The sequence below is a fragment of the Cygnus olor genome, chromosome 2, assembly GCF_009769625.2.
Source record: "Cygnus olor isolate bCygOlo1 chromosome 2, bCygOlo1.pri.v2, whole genome shotgun sequence".
Taxonomy (NCBI): domain Eukaryota; kingdom Metazoa; phylum Chordata; class Aves; order Anseriformes; family Anatidae; genus Cygnus; species Cygnus olor.
Window position 1 is genome coordinate 52587512 of NC_049170.1, and position 13212 is coordinate 52600723.

Consider the following 13212-nt stretch of genomic DNA (forward strand, 5'->3'; position numbering starts at 1 on the left):
CACGAGAGGTTTTTGGTGAGCAGACGATGCATTGCATGTAAGCCTTTTTCCAGTCCAATGCTTTCCAAGAGATTTAGAGATATTTTTGAACTTGGCTTTCCAACATCTCTGTGAGGCAAACACAATACAAATGTTCTGGCCCTGCAGTTGCAGACAAGAGAGCTGAGAATCAAGGGAAGCCTTTGGCAGATGATAGACTAGATCTCAGACTTCCCATTACAAGGTTGGTGCCTTAATAAAGGAGGGAGAGTCTGTATTTAATTATCCTCTTGTCGGGGAGCTGCCTTCCCGATCTTGTAACAAGTTTTGACATTTTACTGATGGTCTCATTGTTACTAATTCCTTTGTTGTTTCCTACAAATCATGGAAATTCATACTTTTTCAAAAATACAATGTATTCCTAGATAATTGCTTCCAGCATGCTCCACAAGGCTGCGTGGTTACAGAGTTTTGATGTGCTCTGTAAGAAGGTGTCCTGCTGTGAAGCCCCGTGGCACTGATCGAGTTACTTCATTTTGAGGATAGAAAGGAGGAGAAGAGATTAACTCTGAAAATGAGAAAAAAATTAATGAAAGGTGTCTGTGGCTTAAGCAGAAGGCAAACACCCACCAAGTCAGAGCACACCCATAGTTCCAGCAAAGGGGATGCATTCTTAAGACGTGAAAGCATTTCAGCCTGGAAAATGGACAGGAAGATAAGGGCAGTTGCCTCTTGATTAGCATTGAACTCTGGCAGGGGGATAACCTACTTTTGAACAGATTTCACAGCCATAATTAGGCACTTTTCAGATGGTAATACTTAAGAGAGCAGTCTATCACTCTAAACACAGTAGGAAAAATCTGTGGGAAATGAAGATGTGGAGCAAACTAAGCATTTTAGGGAAGTATACTCCCTATAATCAAATAAATGCATACATAACATTTTTCTGAAGACCCTTCTTAATGTAGGCAATTTTTGTTCTTTGTTCACAGGTGAGCACTATATGGAGCAGTGTGTTAAGGTAAGAACAAATTCTGGTTTTATGCAATATGTTGGTTTTTAAATCATGAAAATACTTCCAGTCAGGAGATTCTGTAAAGCATTTTAAATACTCTAAGTACACCTATATGCTTTGTAATTAATAAACGGTAGACAATCTTAAACAGCATATAGGTCTAGAGAGGTAAAATTATAACTTGGAAAATGAAGCAATTTATTTTGAGAAATCTGTAAAGATATTAAAATATACATGTGTGTCCCTTATAAGAACTATATTTAAAATTTATAATAGGAAGAAGATAGTGAAAGAATTGTCATACCTACATAATCACAAAAGATATTTACTGGTATTTGTTCCGAATATAAATAGATAAAAGACAAAATACACACGAAACTTTTACTGCTCACCTAGAATGATTTCCCAAATAATAGGGACTATGGAATTTAACCAGTATTTACCAGTGTTTAGTAACTAGTGACCTGTGTTGAAAGTAAGAAACAAAGACCACTTGTCTTTTACTATCACAGACTAAGAAGTTAACGTGAGAAGAAATATGATGTCGTTAAAGATATGCTTTATAAGAAATCTACCAAAAAACTTAGATGGAAGTATTAAAAATGTAAAATGGTCTTATGAAAACTGTGTGACTGTCTCCTTTGGTTGTCATAGCCCTTAATTAGGTAGGAAACAGGGCTCTTCAGTGAGCTCTGCATCAGTTTCCACTCATCTTACAACATGATATTATGGAGCCTAAACTATTTCAAATATGTATGTTATTCTTTTTCTATTCTTATTATTCCTTACAGTGACTTGTTTGAGTTGAGGCTTGGTCTGTCATAAATAGTTTATATGTGCAGTGATGAGTACTTCAAATGGAATTGTCCATATAAATAAACGATGCAGGACTGGGCTTGAAGTCAGGGAGATTTGGGCTAGTACAGAGGTTTGCCCTGGAGAAGTCTTTGCAGCAGACTTTATTATGACAACTTCTGGGAGCACTGGTTTGTTGTTTTTTTCTTTCACATGCTGAAAGCCCTGTGCATGTTTAGAATATGTTATAACTAATTATGACATTCTTTCAACATCAGAAATCCTTTGCAAAGCAAAGCTCACATAATGGCTTAGCTTTTCTTGCTCATTTCTGTGTAACACACTGAAGCCTTGTCTGGTTCCTAACAGTCCATCTGACTACGGGGATCGGTGCAGCACCTCCCTTTTGGGACGTGGGGTTGCTCAGTAGCCTGACAGATCTGGAACAAGGCTTACTCTAAGCTGTCAGCAGTGGAGAGCTTGTACCTGAACTGCTTTTGCCAGTCTTGAAGAGGAGGTTATTGGCAACTGCCAACAGTTTAAGAAGTTGCCGTGTTTCCTTGTGGTGAAGACCACACGGTAGGTTCCACCTTCAAGAAGACTACGTGAAAGGACTTCCAAGGTTGCAGGACAGTTAGACACTTCTTTCACATTGAGAAATACAGGCTTTTAAAGAACAGGTGAAAACTGTACTGTTTTCCCTACCAAAAAATAAAAAAATAAAAAATTGAGGTTGCCCCAGGCTCACAATTAGAACAGGGGCTCTATTTCACTCTCTCTCTCTCCTTTTTGGTGATGGTCATAAAGCTGCTCAGTATTTGGATAGTATTATCATTAAAGTGAAGCCAATATTATTCTTCCCATGTTTCTACCGTGTTGGTATTGCTGAGATAAAAAACAAAAATGCCCATTTAGAAAAAATGTAAACTGAAGGCAGGAGAAGATTTTCTCTTTCTTGTATCTCTTTCACTGGAGAAATAAAAGCCATGCAGCTGAATTATTTTCAAACATACATATCGAGTGATAGACTGTCACTCTTTCATTTGTGTTGAACTTGAATCTCAAATCTTCTTTTTCTTGATGAGGTCTTTTTTTTTTTTTTTTTATTTTCTGAAATTCAACCATGTTTTTCCTATGTGTGACTTTTGCATAGACCTCACCCATTCTCCACGGTTCAATGTTTAGTTCCTTGAAATGTCTTCCAGAACTATATTTCTCATTAGCCGTTGTTTAGTCAAGCTGTGTGGTCGATACATGTGTCCACACCACTTTGATTTCAGAAGAAGGATTAATCCACCCAGAGGTTCAGTCCGTGTTTTCTTTTATTTGTGTTTCTTTTCTAAAACAGCCTTTCATCTTTACTGTCAGACTGAAGGGAGGAAACCTCAGATCACAATGTGAATGGTGGGAAAGGACTTAAGTCATTCGGGGAACGTGTTTTGGAGACAGGCATGCAAGTTTTATTAAAGGATGCACGAGGGTGAAGGCCTTTACAGTTAAACTGTGTGCAGACCAACAGTTTTAGGAACACTTCTACTCCGGCTCCTCCTGTGCAGCTTTATTTGTGGTAACGATTATGGGAAAAACTAAATCAGAAGTCAACAAATTGCAAGTCACTGGCTTTTTGGGGTTGTCTATGATAGCGGCAGTCTGGTCCCAGTGATCCAGAGGTCTTCCCTGTACTGGATTATGTAGGTGACTCCCATATCTTGTCAGAATTTCCCTGTCAAATGCTGGTGGAGACAGAACACGAGAAGCCTGGAAACCCGTGTTGGCAGCCTGTGCCTCTAATTCTATCTCCTTTAAAGAGCAAAACTTTTTGCCGTGCCATTAGCTGTGAATCAAAGAGGAAGAGTTATGAAATTAAATGACAAAAAACACACCCAGTGGTTGCACTATTTGGCAGTCTTCAATCTAAAATGAGGGTATGATTTTATTTTTCTTTTTTGATTATTGGGTGATTATGCTTGTTGTGTTTTCTTCAGTCTGGGGAGAACTAGGCGGAGAGAGTGATTGGGTGTTTTGCTTTTTAAATAAAAGACCTCTGTCTTCTTATGCGCTTTAAGAGCACCTTCAGCACTCGTTTCTGCCTTACACAGGAACTGTTAAAGTTAATGGGAATCTTCCTGTTGATTTCAGGAGGCAGCAGAAGGAGCCAAGATCTGTCCTTCTGTTTGAACAAACACAGTGCCACCCACCTCCTCTCTCAAGGCTTTGACTCACTCAGCTTCCTTACGTGCAGACCTCCCAATGCTTACTGTTCTCCTCTCTAATCTCTTTCAAGCAATAGCTTCTTTTCTTCTCTGCACTTTAGAAAGATGCACACGTTTGGCCAGAGCATGTATTTGCAGGCATCATGAAAAAGTAATTGCGTAAGTAGAAATTTTGGCTTGGCCAGCACCATTACTAGCCCAGCTTGCTCAGTAAGCACGCTTGGTGGATGCACTCCTCCCTCCCCACCCTCCTCCTCCTCCCAGGAGCAGCAGGAGGGGCAGAGCCCAAGTCCCAAGCCCAGCAGGCGGGCAGCCAGCAAAGCTTAGCTTCTCTCTGAAAGCAGCAAGGGGACTGTGACCAAGTGCCAAAGGGCTGATGGTAATGCTGCGCCTCTCTTCTGAGAGGCAGTTGCCACATATCGGACCATTTATATTTACAGCTTTCTGATTCACCCCTACTGAGCCTCTGAAAACAGAGCCTGAGTGTTGCTGTAGGTTAGATAGGCTGCGAGTAACATCTGATTGCTATTCGATTTGACGCTGAGACTGCAGACACAGTTTTTGTACCTGTAATAAGACAGACATCTGCACTAAGTGAATGCAGAGCAATGGTTGTGATACTCTGGACAGCGTTCATAAACAGGACCCCTGCTCACTAGTGTCCTTAGTCTCCATTCAGGATTCACAGCCACAAACAGAACTGCGGGGATCTGCTGGAGTGGTGCTCGCATACCAGACATTCCTTATCGAAGTGATGAAGAGGGCTGAGAGCTTGTGTGGCAGGGGGAATAATAGGAGGGTTGTCCTTCCTTTGGGTTTGCTGGGGCCTGCCTACTGATTTGAATTGTAAATAATGTTAGAAGCCAGCTGTGGTAGTTTGTTGTTTCTTAGGATAAGCATCTGATTCCTACAAAACATATAAAGGGGGGGGGAGGGAATGAAAAAATATAAATCTCTACTAACTTAACATCAATCTCTTCTCAGAAGTTAATATTTATATTAACAATATGCAGGCAATATCAGTTCATATTTGTTCTGGAACCTTACAATCTTGCTTTTTTAACAGTACAAATCTTTTTCTTTTTCCTTCCCTTTCCTCTACCATAAACTGTTCTCATCACCATGATGTTGGAAGGCTGTACAGAGGCATGTGTCTGATAAGGTCAGCAGGACAGGTTCTCAGCTATCACAGACACCTAATACAATCACGCTCTCTCTTAAAAGTAATTACTTGTATTGCTGTGGTCTTCTGAGTGACCAATCACGCATTCTTCTGGGGGCTAGAAGTCAACTCACAGTCCAAGTGTGTTCCAAGACAGAATCACAGAATCACAGACTGCATGAGGTTGGAAGGAACCTCTTGAGCTAATCTGGTCCATCTGTCCCTGCTCAAGCAGGGACACCTAAAGGAGGATGCCCAGGACCATGTCCCAGCAGCTTCTGAAGATCTCCAAGGGGGGAGACTCCACAACCTCTCTGGGCAGCCTGTGCCAGCGCTCTGTCACCCACATGCACAGCACAGAAGTGCTGCCTGACGTCCAGAGGGCTCCTCCTGTTTCCAGTTTGTGCCCATAGCCGTTTGTCCTGGCACTAGGCAGCACTGAAAAGAGCCTGCGTCTGTCCTCTTAAATCCCTTCTGGGCTTTATAGACATTGAGATCCCCCCTGAGCCTTCTCTTCCCTAAGGGTGAACAGTCCCTACTCTCAGCCTTTCCTTCTAGGAGAGGTGCTCCAGTCCCTTCATCATCTTCGTGGCCCTTCACTGGTCTCACTCTGTTAAGTCCATGTCCCTCTTGTACTGGAGAGCCCGGAACTGGACCCAGCACTCCAGATGTGGCCTCACTGGTGCTGAGCAAAGGGGAAGGATCACCTCCCTTGACCCGCTGGCAGGACTCCTCCTAATGCAGCCCCGGATAAAAGGGCCGCATGAAAGACAGTTTACATCCATTTTTTCTTGTGCTAGTGTTTTCTTTGAACTTAAGTAGCACCATGGTTTCTAACTGGCTTGAAAGGAAGCATAAACAGCCATATCCCCTCTGTCTTCATTTGGCTAGACTAAACAAACTGAACTTTTCTAGTCTGCTCTTGTTTGATAATATTCACCACTCGCCAGTCCTCCCAGTAACCCTTTTGTGGGTCTGTTCCAGTATGAGCTTCTCTTCCCTACATGATGAACAGCAGACCTGTGGTGAGTTTTCCAGGTGGAGTCTCAGCAGTGTCATCAGTACCTGCTCTCCCACTGTAGGAAATAACTCAAGTGACACAGCCCCAGCCACACACGGCTTTGTCATGGTATCACGTGGTTGTGAATCCAGTCTGTGTACCCACAGACCTACTCTCCCTGCTGTAAACAAATTTTAGGAAGGTTTCTGAGTCAGGGAGGAGGTGTTCCCTGAGGTGAAAAAGGGATGGCGTAGTTATTTAACACCAAGAGCAACACAAATGCAAAGAAACCCATCATTGTGTCATTTCTTTCCCTGACGGTTAAGGAATGTGAACTACAAAGCCCACAAATAGCTGTTAGAGGACTGAACTGTTACCTGTGCCTGAGGTTTTGCAGGGGTGTCAAATTCCCTGCTAAAAGCCAAATCTCCCTCGAGTTTATAGAAGGGTTCTCTTTGGATCCAGCAGAAATAGCAGTCACACTTCCAGAGTGCAGGAAAACATATCTGAACAAAATAAAGAATTATTCTTACTACTTTTTCCCCCTTCTTTGCTTGTGATCAGTTTTGTGGCTATGGCTGCATTACTCTGATCCTAAGCTCATTTATTTCTATTAATATGACTTTTCATCTGCAGGTAGCAGCGACCAATGAAGTTCCCACAGTAATTTGAAACTACTTCTTCCTGGTAAGTGATAGGAGATGGGGAACAGAGCTCCCTGCACCCTGTTCTTGTGAGAGGAGTAAAGGGATTGATTATCCTCTGTAGAACAGAAACATGGTTAAGTGTTAAAATTAAGCAGGTACCCTCACTGAGGGGTTGGTCTTGTCTGCTGTGCTGCGCAGAGGGCTGAGGTTTCTAAAAACCTATTGCACTGTTGTATCAGAGGCAGAGAGAAAATGTCTGGTCTGATCAGTGGAATTGCTTTTGATGTGCTTTCCCTCACAGCAAGGAACATTTGAGCTCGAAGGAGACATGACTGCGTCTGCTTTAGGGACGTTCAGTGCAATTGTTCACCTTCAGTCCCAGACTGCAGTCTACTCACTCGCTCAGGGTGGGTATGGAGGAGGCATTAGAGTCCTAACAGAGGTTTGGACCTCCTCCAGGTAAAACCAAACAGATAATTCAAAACACATGTAAATTGCCCATAAGAACAGATTTAATCCATTCACCACTGAAAGAGTCTGCAAGCTAACTCTGTTCAAAGTGGAGTAGTTTTGACTGTACTGCTTGTGAATAGAAATACATGTACACGGGAATGTACATGTATTTTTAATCTGCAGTGTGATGTTTAGGTGCATGTATTCTGCATTTATTCCTAATATTGACAATTAAAACCGCTTCTCTTTCTGAGTGTCAGAACAGCATCTGTCACTACAGTCCCTTTCTAGGCCCAGCATGTTGCCATAAATGTGTTGGACATAAAGGATGATTTTCATGCCTCCAGCAGTGTTTTAGAGACATAGTCAAAACAGATCTCTGATAAGAGAGAGGTGGCAAACATCCAGCCTGACATCCATCTTGAATTTGAGAGCAAAAAAGAAATGGGAAAGCGGCCTGAAAACCTAGCCGAGGACATTGGGTAAAATCCTGCTCTCATGTACTCTGTTGTAAATTCACTGTGTTTGTCCAGTGGGGTTATCTGCGAAGTCTAGTGATGTATGGGACAGAAATTTGGTTCCCAGCGTACAATTATGGGCAGGCACTTGCTTCCATAGATGCTTTCTAAATGTCTGTATTTTATTCAATGAAAAATACAAGTTTGTGTACATAACAGGACATTTATTCATGCCTATGAAGTTATATTTTATCCTAGCCCTCTAATAGGAAATATTTCTCCCTTTTAGAATATCCAGGTTTGCTTCCTATATACTAGATACTAATTTAAAGAACAGATGACTATCCAACCTTCTCTTTTCATCAACATCAGTAATCTATCATTTTGTTAGACCTGTGATTTCTTCTTATGCTTTTTCATAACGTAAGTATAATATATTAGGTTATTAATCTTAAATGTATCTGTTGGTTTCATTGTATCGTATTCATTTTGCCTCTCTCTCTCAGGCTGGACAATGTTGTAACGGGTTTGGGTTGAAAATAAGCTTTGTTTTCTCTGTAAATTTTTATTTTAAAAAGCGGTCAGTGAAAATTCAGAAACCCAAAGAAAACTTTAATTTCGGTCAATCTTATAAAACACATGCCTTGGGTTAAATTTGCTATTAAAAACCTCCAGTGCAAGCATCTTTTAGACTTTGGGTACTGTAAGATCAAGCACCTTGTTTTTCTCTTGACACTTTCAACACTGAAAGACAAGCAATTGCTTTGCTTCCCATGCTCTCAGTGCTGCCAGCTCCTCCTTGTCTCTGGCTCCTGTGACACGAGATGAAGTTAGACGTGCCAGTGACAGCGTGCGCCAGTCAGGCGCAGCAAGATATGTGCTGGGGACACTGCTGACAAGATGGATGTTCTTGGCAGGCTCCGTGACATTTCTCCCTGCCTTTAGCCGGAGAGAGGAGGTCAGTGGAACTCAGTGCTCTATTGGCAGGACCTCAGGCATTCACTCTGGGCACCCAGCATTGCTCCCCAGTTTCCATGACATGAAGTAGAGCAGTTGATCCTCCTGCTGAGAATATACATAAAGACACGGCCATGCCTTAATGTCAATTCCCATTGTCAGTGTTATGCCTTGGGAAGATGAGAGGCAGTTGGAACACCCCACCAGACAAAAGTAAGGAGTGATATTTTCTTTCCTCTTCTCACTGAACTGTGGATCAGCAGCCAAATGCATGGGAATGCTGAGAGGGAAGAAATAAAATGAAACTGTTGGAAAGCAAGAGCCAGACAAAGATTCATTCCATGCCCTAGTGAAGCTGCAAAATTTGTGTTGACTCCATTGGTGCAAAACCATACCAAAATACGGGGGTGGTGGAAAGCAGGTACAGGAAAAAGAGATCAGGGAAGGATGGCTTGAGATGTTTCTGCCTGTGTTTGCATCCTTATTCCCCCCACCCACCATCACCATCCACTTTCTCCAGCTGACATCTTTTCTCATTGCAGAAGCAGTAAGCTGTCATTTTTCATGTGGCATCTCCCATCCATCCATCAGTATGTCCGGGAGAGCTGGCAGCTAATTCCGATGGATGAATGACCCATCAGTAATTCTCACCAGTTCCCATGGGGCATGGAAACTGATCAAGCTAAGTAATGGTGACAGGTGAGAGACATTCATCCAGAGATGCTGTGGGTAGCAGAGATAGAGATGTAAAGAGTTCCATATGCTTGCTGTGTTCGAAGGGGAAATATAATGCCAGAAGACAAGCATCTTATTGGCCTGAATTGCACTCAGGTCCTTCTTTCTGCCATTTCGTTTGCTGTCCTCCAGTATATTCCAAGCATCCTCTTTCCTCCTCAGTGCAAACGCAGTTATATGCAGGAACAAGAACTATCACTGAAGCCTGATTCAAAATATTTTAAAATTATTACTCATCAGAAAAAAATACCAAGACAAGAAGCAATCAACTTAAATATGCGTATTTTGGAACATAACGGTAGAAAAAGACACACCTGAGGTGTCTTCCTTCTCTTTTCTTTTTATCTTTTTTTTTTTTTGCGTCTTCTTTTTTTCATTGTTCTTAAAAAAAAAAAAGGAAAAAAAACTCATTTTTTAACTGTTCAGTTCAATTTATAGGCTTGCAATACACCACTTGTGCTAAAATAACTGATCATTTGTTTTGCCATTCTTGTATTTTAAGTGCATTACAGAATGATTCAAATTCTTACAAAGTATCTGAAACTATTCTTCAAATTGGGTGTTACTACAGATACAAGGCAGACAGATGTTTTTAGTTTGTTTTTAGTTTCTCATTGCTCTAGCTTGTCAGTAATAGGCAATAAATTACATCAATTTCCCTACATTGAGTCTGTTTTGCTCGTGATGAAAATTGTTGAGTGATCTCCCCGTCCTTATCTCAACCTTTGAGCCCCATCTGCCGTATTTTTTCTCCCTTTCCCTTTGAAGAGAGGGAGTGAGAGAATGGTTGTGGTGAAGGTTGGCCGCCCGGCTGAGTAAAACCACCACAGGCACCTTGGTTTAAAAGCAAACTTCTGAAAACACTAAGAGAGTCTTGCATTGGTGAGCATGATGCTCAACAATAGTCAGAGTAACACTGATATTACCTTGTTATTTAAATGCAAAATAAAGTTTCCAAATATGTTGTCACATAATGATCTGTACCTTAGAGGTAGGCACACCACAGAACATCTTGCAGAAATGAGTAAATGAGTTTTAGTGTATGTAATCAATCAGTTTTAAATACTTTTGAAATATTCATAAGCTTAAACACCACCTGATGAAGTCCTTTCACAGAAACCATGGACTTCATTAATCATACCATCAGACAACAACATTTTTAGTTGTGTATCCAAAACGTAAATTAATTGTAATCAGCTTGGTTGTACTAGAACGATAAGTTGCAAATCTGCAAATATGTCCTTGGTTATTCAGCTTCTGGTTCAATTCTGGACGCTGGCGTAGGCTGTCTGACTCTGTGGATCTTCAGTCCTTTGGGGTTTCATAATGCTTTTTGCTGTTTTTGCTTGTGAGATGGTAGTGGTGAACTCCTTTGCACTGGGTCTTTTAATGAGAGAGCCAATACACCCACACCCACGCAGCCAAGAATTTTCTATCCTGGCACACACACACCCTCTTACATCAGGTCCATTATTTCTTCTTCTGTTTACAGGATCTTAAAAACCTGCTTTCCGAGACTATGAGCTATATATATACACACCAGTTCTAACATCCAGGCCCATCAGAAACAATTTTTTCAGGCAAATAATTTTTTCAGGCTTGATGGTTCTGTCAGGCATGTTAAGAAGGTATTTCTGTACAAGTACAGATTGCTCTCTGGGCTACCTAATGATCTCAGGGGGCCCCTATAACATGACTCTCTTCCTATTCTGCTGTAATGCCAAAGGTTTTGGGGAGACCAGAAATATATTCTGCTACATGCTTGTTGCCTAACAGATGTTGTCAAGTCGCGTTACAGATGTTGCCAAAAGCACTTCCCCAAGAAGACATAAAATGTTGGTGGAATCAGCACCTCAGTCTTGGCAGTTGTTTTTCAGGGCACGTTGATGTGAATGAAAGAGCAAAAATCCTTTTCCCAATTACCTAACACCAGAAAAAAATCAGGATTTCACAGGAAGAGAACAGCAGCTACAGTCTATGTGAGAACAAATTAGGTTGCAGCTTCATTTTCAAACTCTTTTGCCTGGTTGGCTTTCAGAATTTGCAAATAGTTGAATATTGTCCACAAGCCTATTCCAGACTTCAGTGAAAATTCTTTCCCAAGACCCTTCCCACAGCCAAAACCATAGGCAATCTTATTAAGGCTCCTTCAGTTTCTCTTTATCTAATATCGTTGTTTTTATTTAATTTTGCAATGATGTAGCTTTTCCACTAAGAGGTGGAAAATAGAGATGGAAGGGATTATTTTCCCTTCTGTCTGTTGGCTGTCTTTTGCTTCCCAACAACATCCAAGTTTTGCAGAACAACTCGGTTTCTGCACAGCCATTGCAGACATCGCGCCTTATCTTGAGCCAGCGCTTACTTTGATCTGTGTCCTTACAGTCTACAGTCATATGTAGGATGTCTCGTTTCAACATCTCTCCTTTTCTTTCCTGGTTGAGCCACGTACTTCTGATGCATTTCATAACAAACTTCATTCCTAATGCCTTCTTCCACAGGCAAGAAATCTGTGTGTGCCAGCTTCTGCTAGTGACGTTCTTCAGATACCTGGCTCTGCTTGCTAAAGTCTCCCTCTGACCACACCAAGCGCATGTCTCACATTTCCTTTAATCAGTCCTTGGACCAGTGGCCATTCAGGGGCAACAGGATCTACTTCCAGGCTTCTTTCTGCTCACAGCTCTTCTGAGTCCCTTTGCAGGGCTCTTCTGGTTGATGTGCCAGGGGGCGGGGTGGGACGTGCCTTCGCAGCGCCATTGGACGTTTTTACCTCTTTTTGAAAGGTCTGCTGTTTTTCAGTGCAGCTATCTATCCGTCATTTTTTGTTTAGTCCATTCTCCCTGCAGTAGCTTAGCCCCAAAGTAGACAGAATAATCCCAGTTGGATTTTAGCCTGTCTTTTCAGTAAGCAAAATGTTACAGATATCACTGATTCTGTGTCTGGGATTCCTGCCAGTTAGTTGCATTAGACAATAAGGATTGATTCTTTGGAAAATATTTTCCTGAAGCTAAGGAAACACTTTTGGGGTGAAAACAAAGTTTTAACAAGATACTTCAAAAGGAAGGCTATCCTGAGATCATAAGCCTACTGCAGTTTTACTAAACATCTTTCTTGGCTCATTCATTGAAAGCGTGGCCATCCTTGGAGCTCATGGCTGCAGGGATAATGCATTGCTGTTTATAATGCTTTTCCCTGATGTTGAATTCACTGTTAGTGAATGGACACAACTCTCTCCTGTGGTATTTGGGCAGGCACTTGTTAACAATTGTCAGTTGTTTGGAAAAGCAGCTCCATTTGAGTAGGCTCCGGGTTTCACAGACAGCTCTTTTCAAAGGACACAAATTCCAGCCTGGGAATGGGGCAGTTTCTGCTTTTCTTTAATGTCTAGCACTAAGGTAGCACTGATTGCAAGCCTTCCAGAGGTGTAAAACACGGCTCGCCTGGGGCACCAGGAATGCACCAGGCAATTCATTATTTTCAACTTCATCAACTTGGCATAGACAGTGGGATCAAGTGCACCCTCAGGAAGTTTGCAGATGACACCAAGCTGAGTGGTGCGGTTGATACAACAGAAAGAAGGGATGCCATCCAGAGGGACCTGGACAAGCTTGAGAAGTGAGCCCACATGAACCTAATGAGCTTCAACAAGTCCAAGTGCAAGGTGCTGCATGTGAAAGCAGCCTTGCAGAGAAGGACTTGGGGGTTCTGGTGGATCAAAAGCTCGACATGAGCCAGCAGTGCCTTGCAGCGCAGAAGGCCAACTGCATCCCGGGCTGCACCAACAGAGGAGCGGACAGCAGG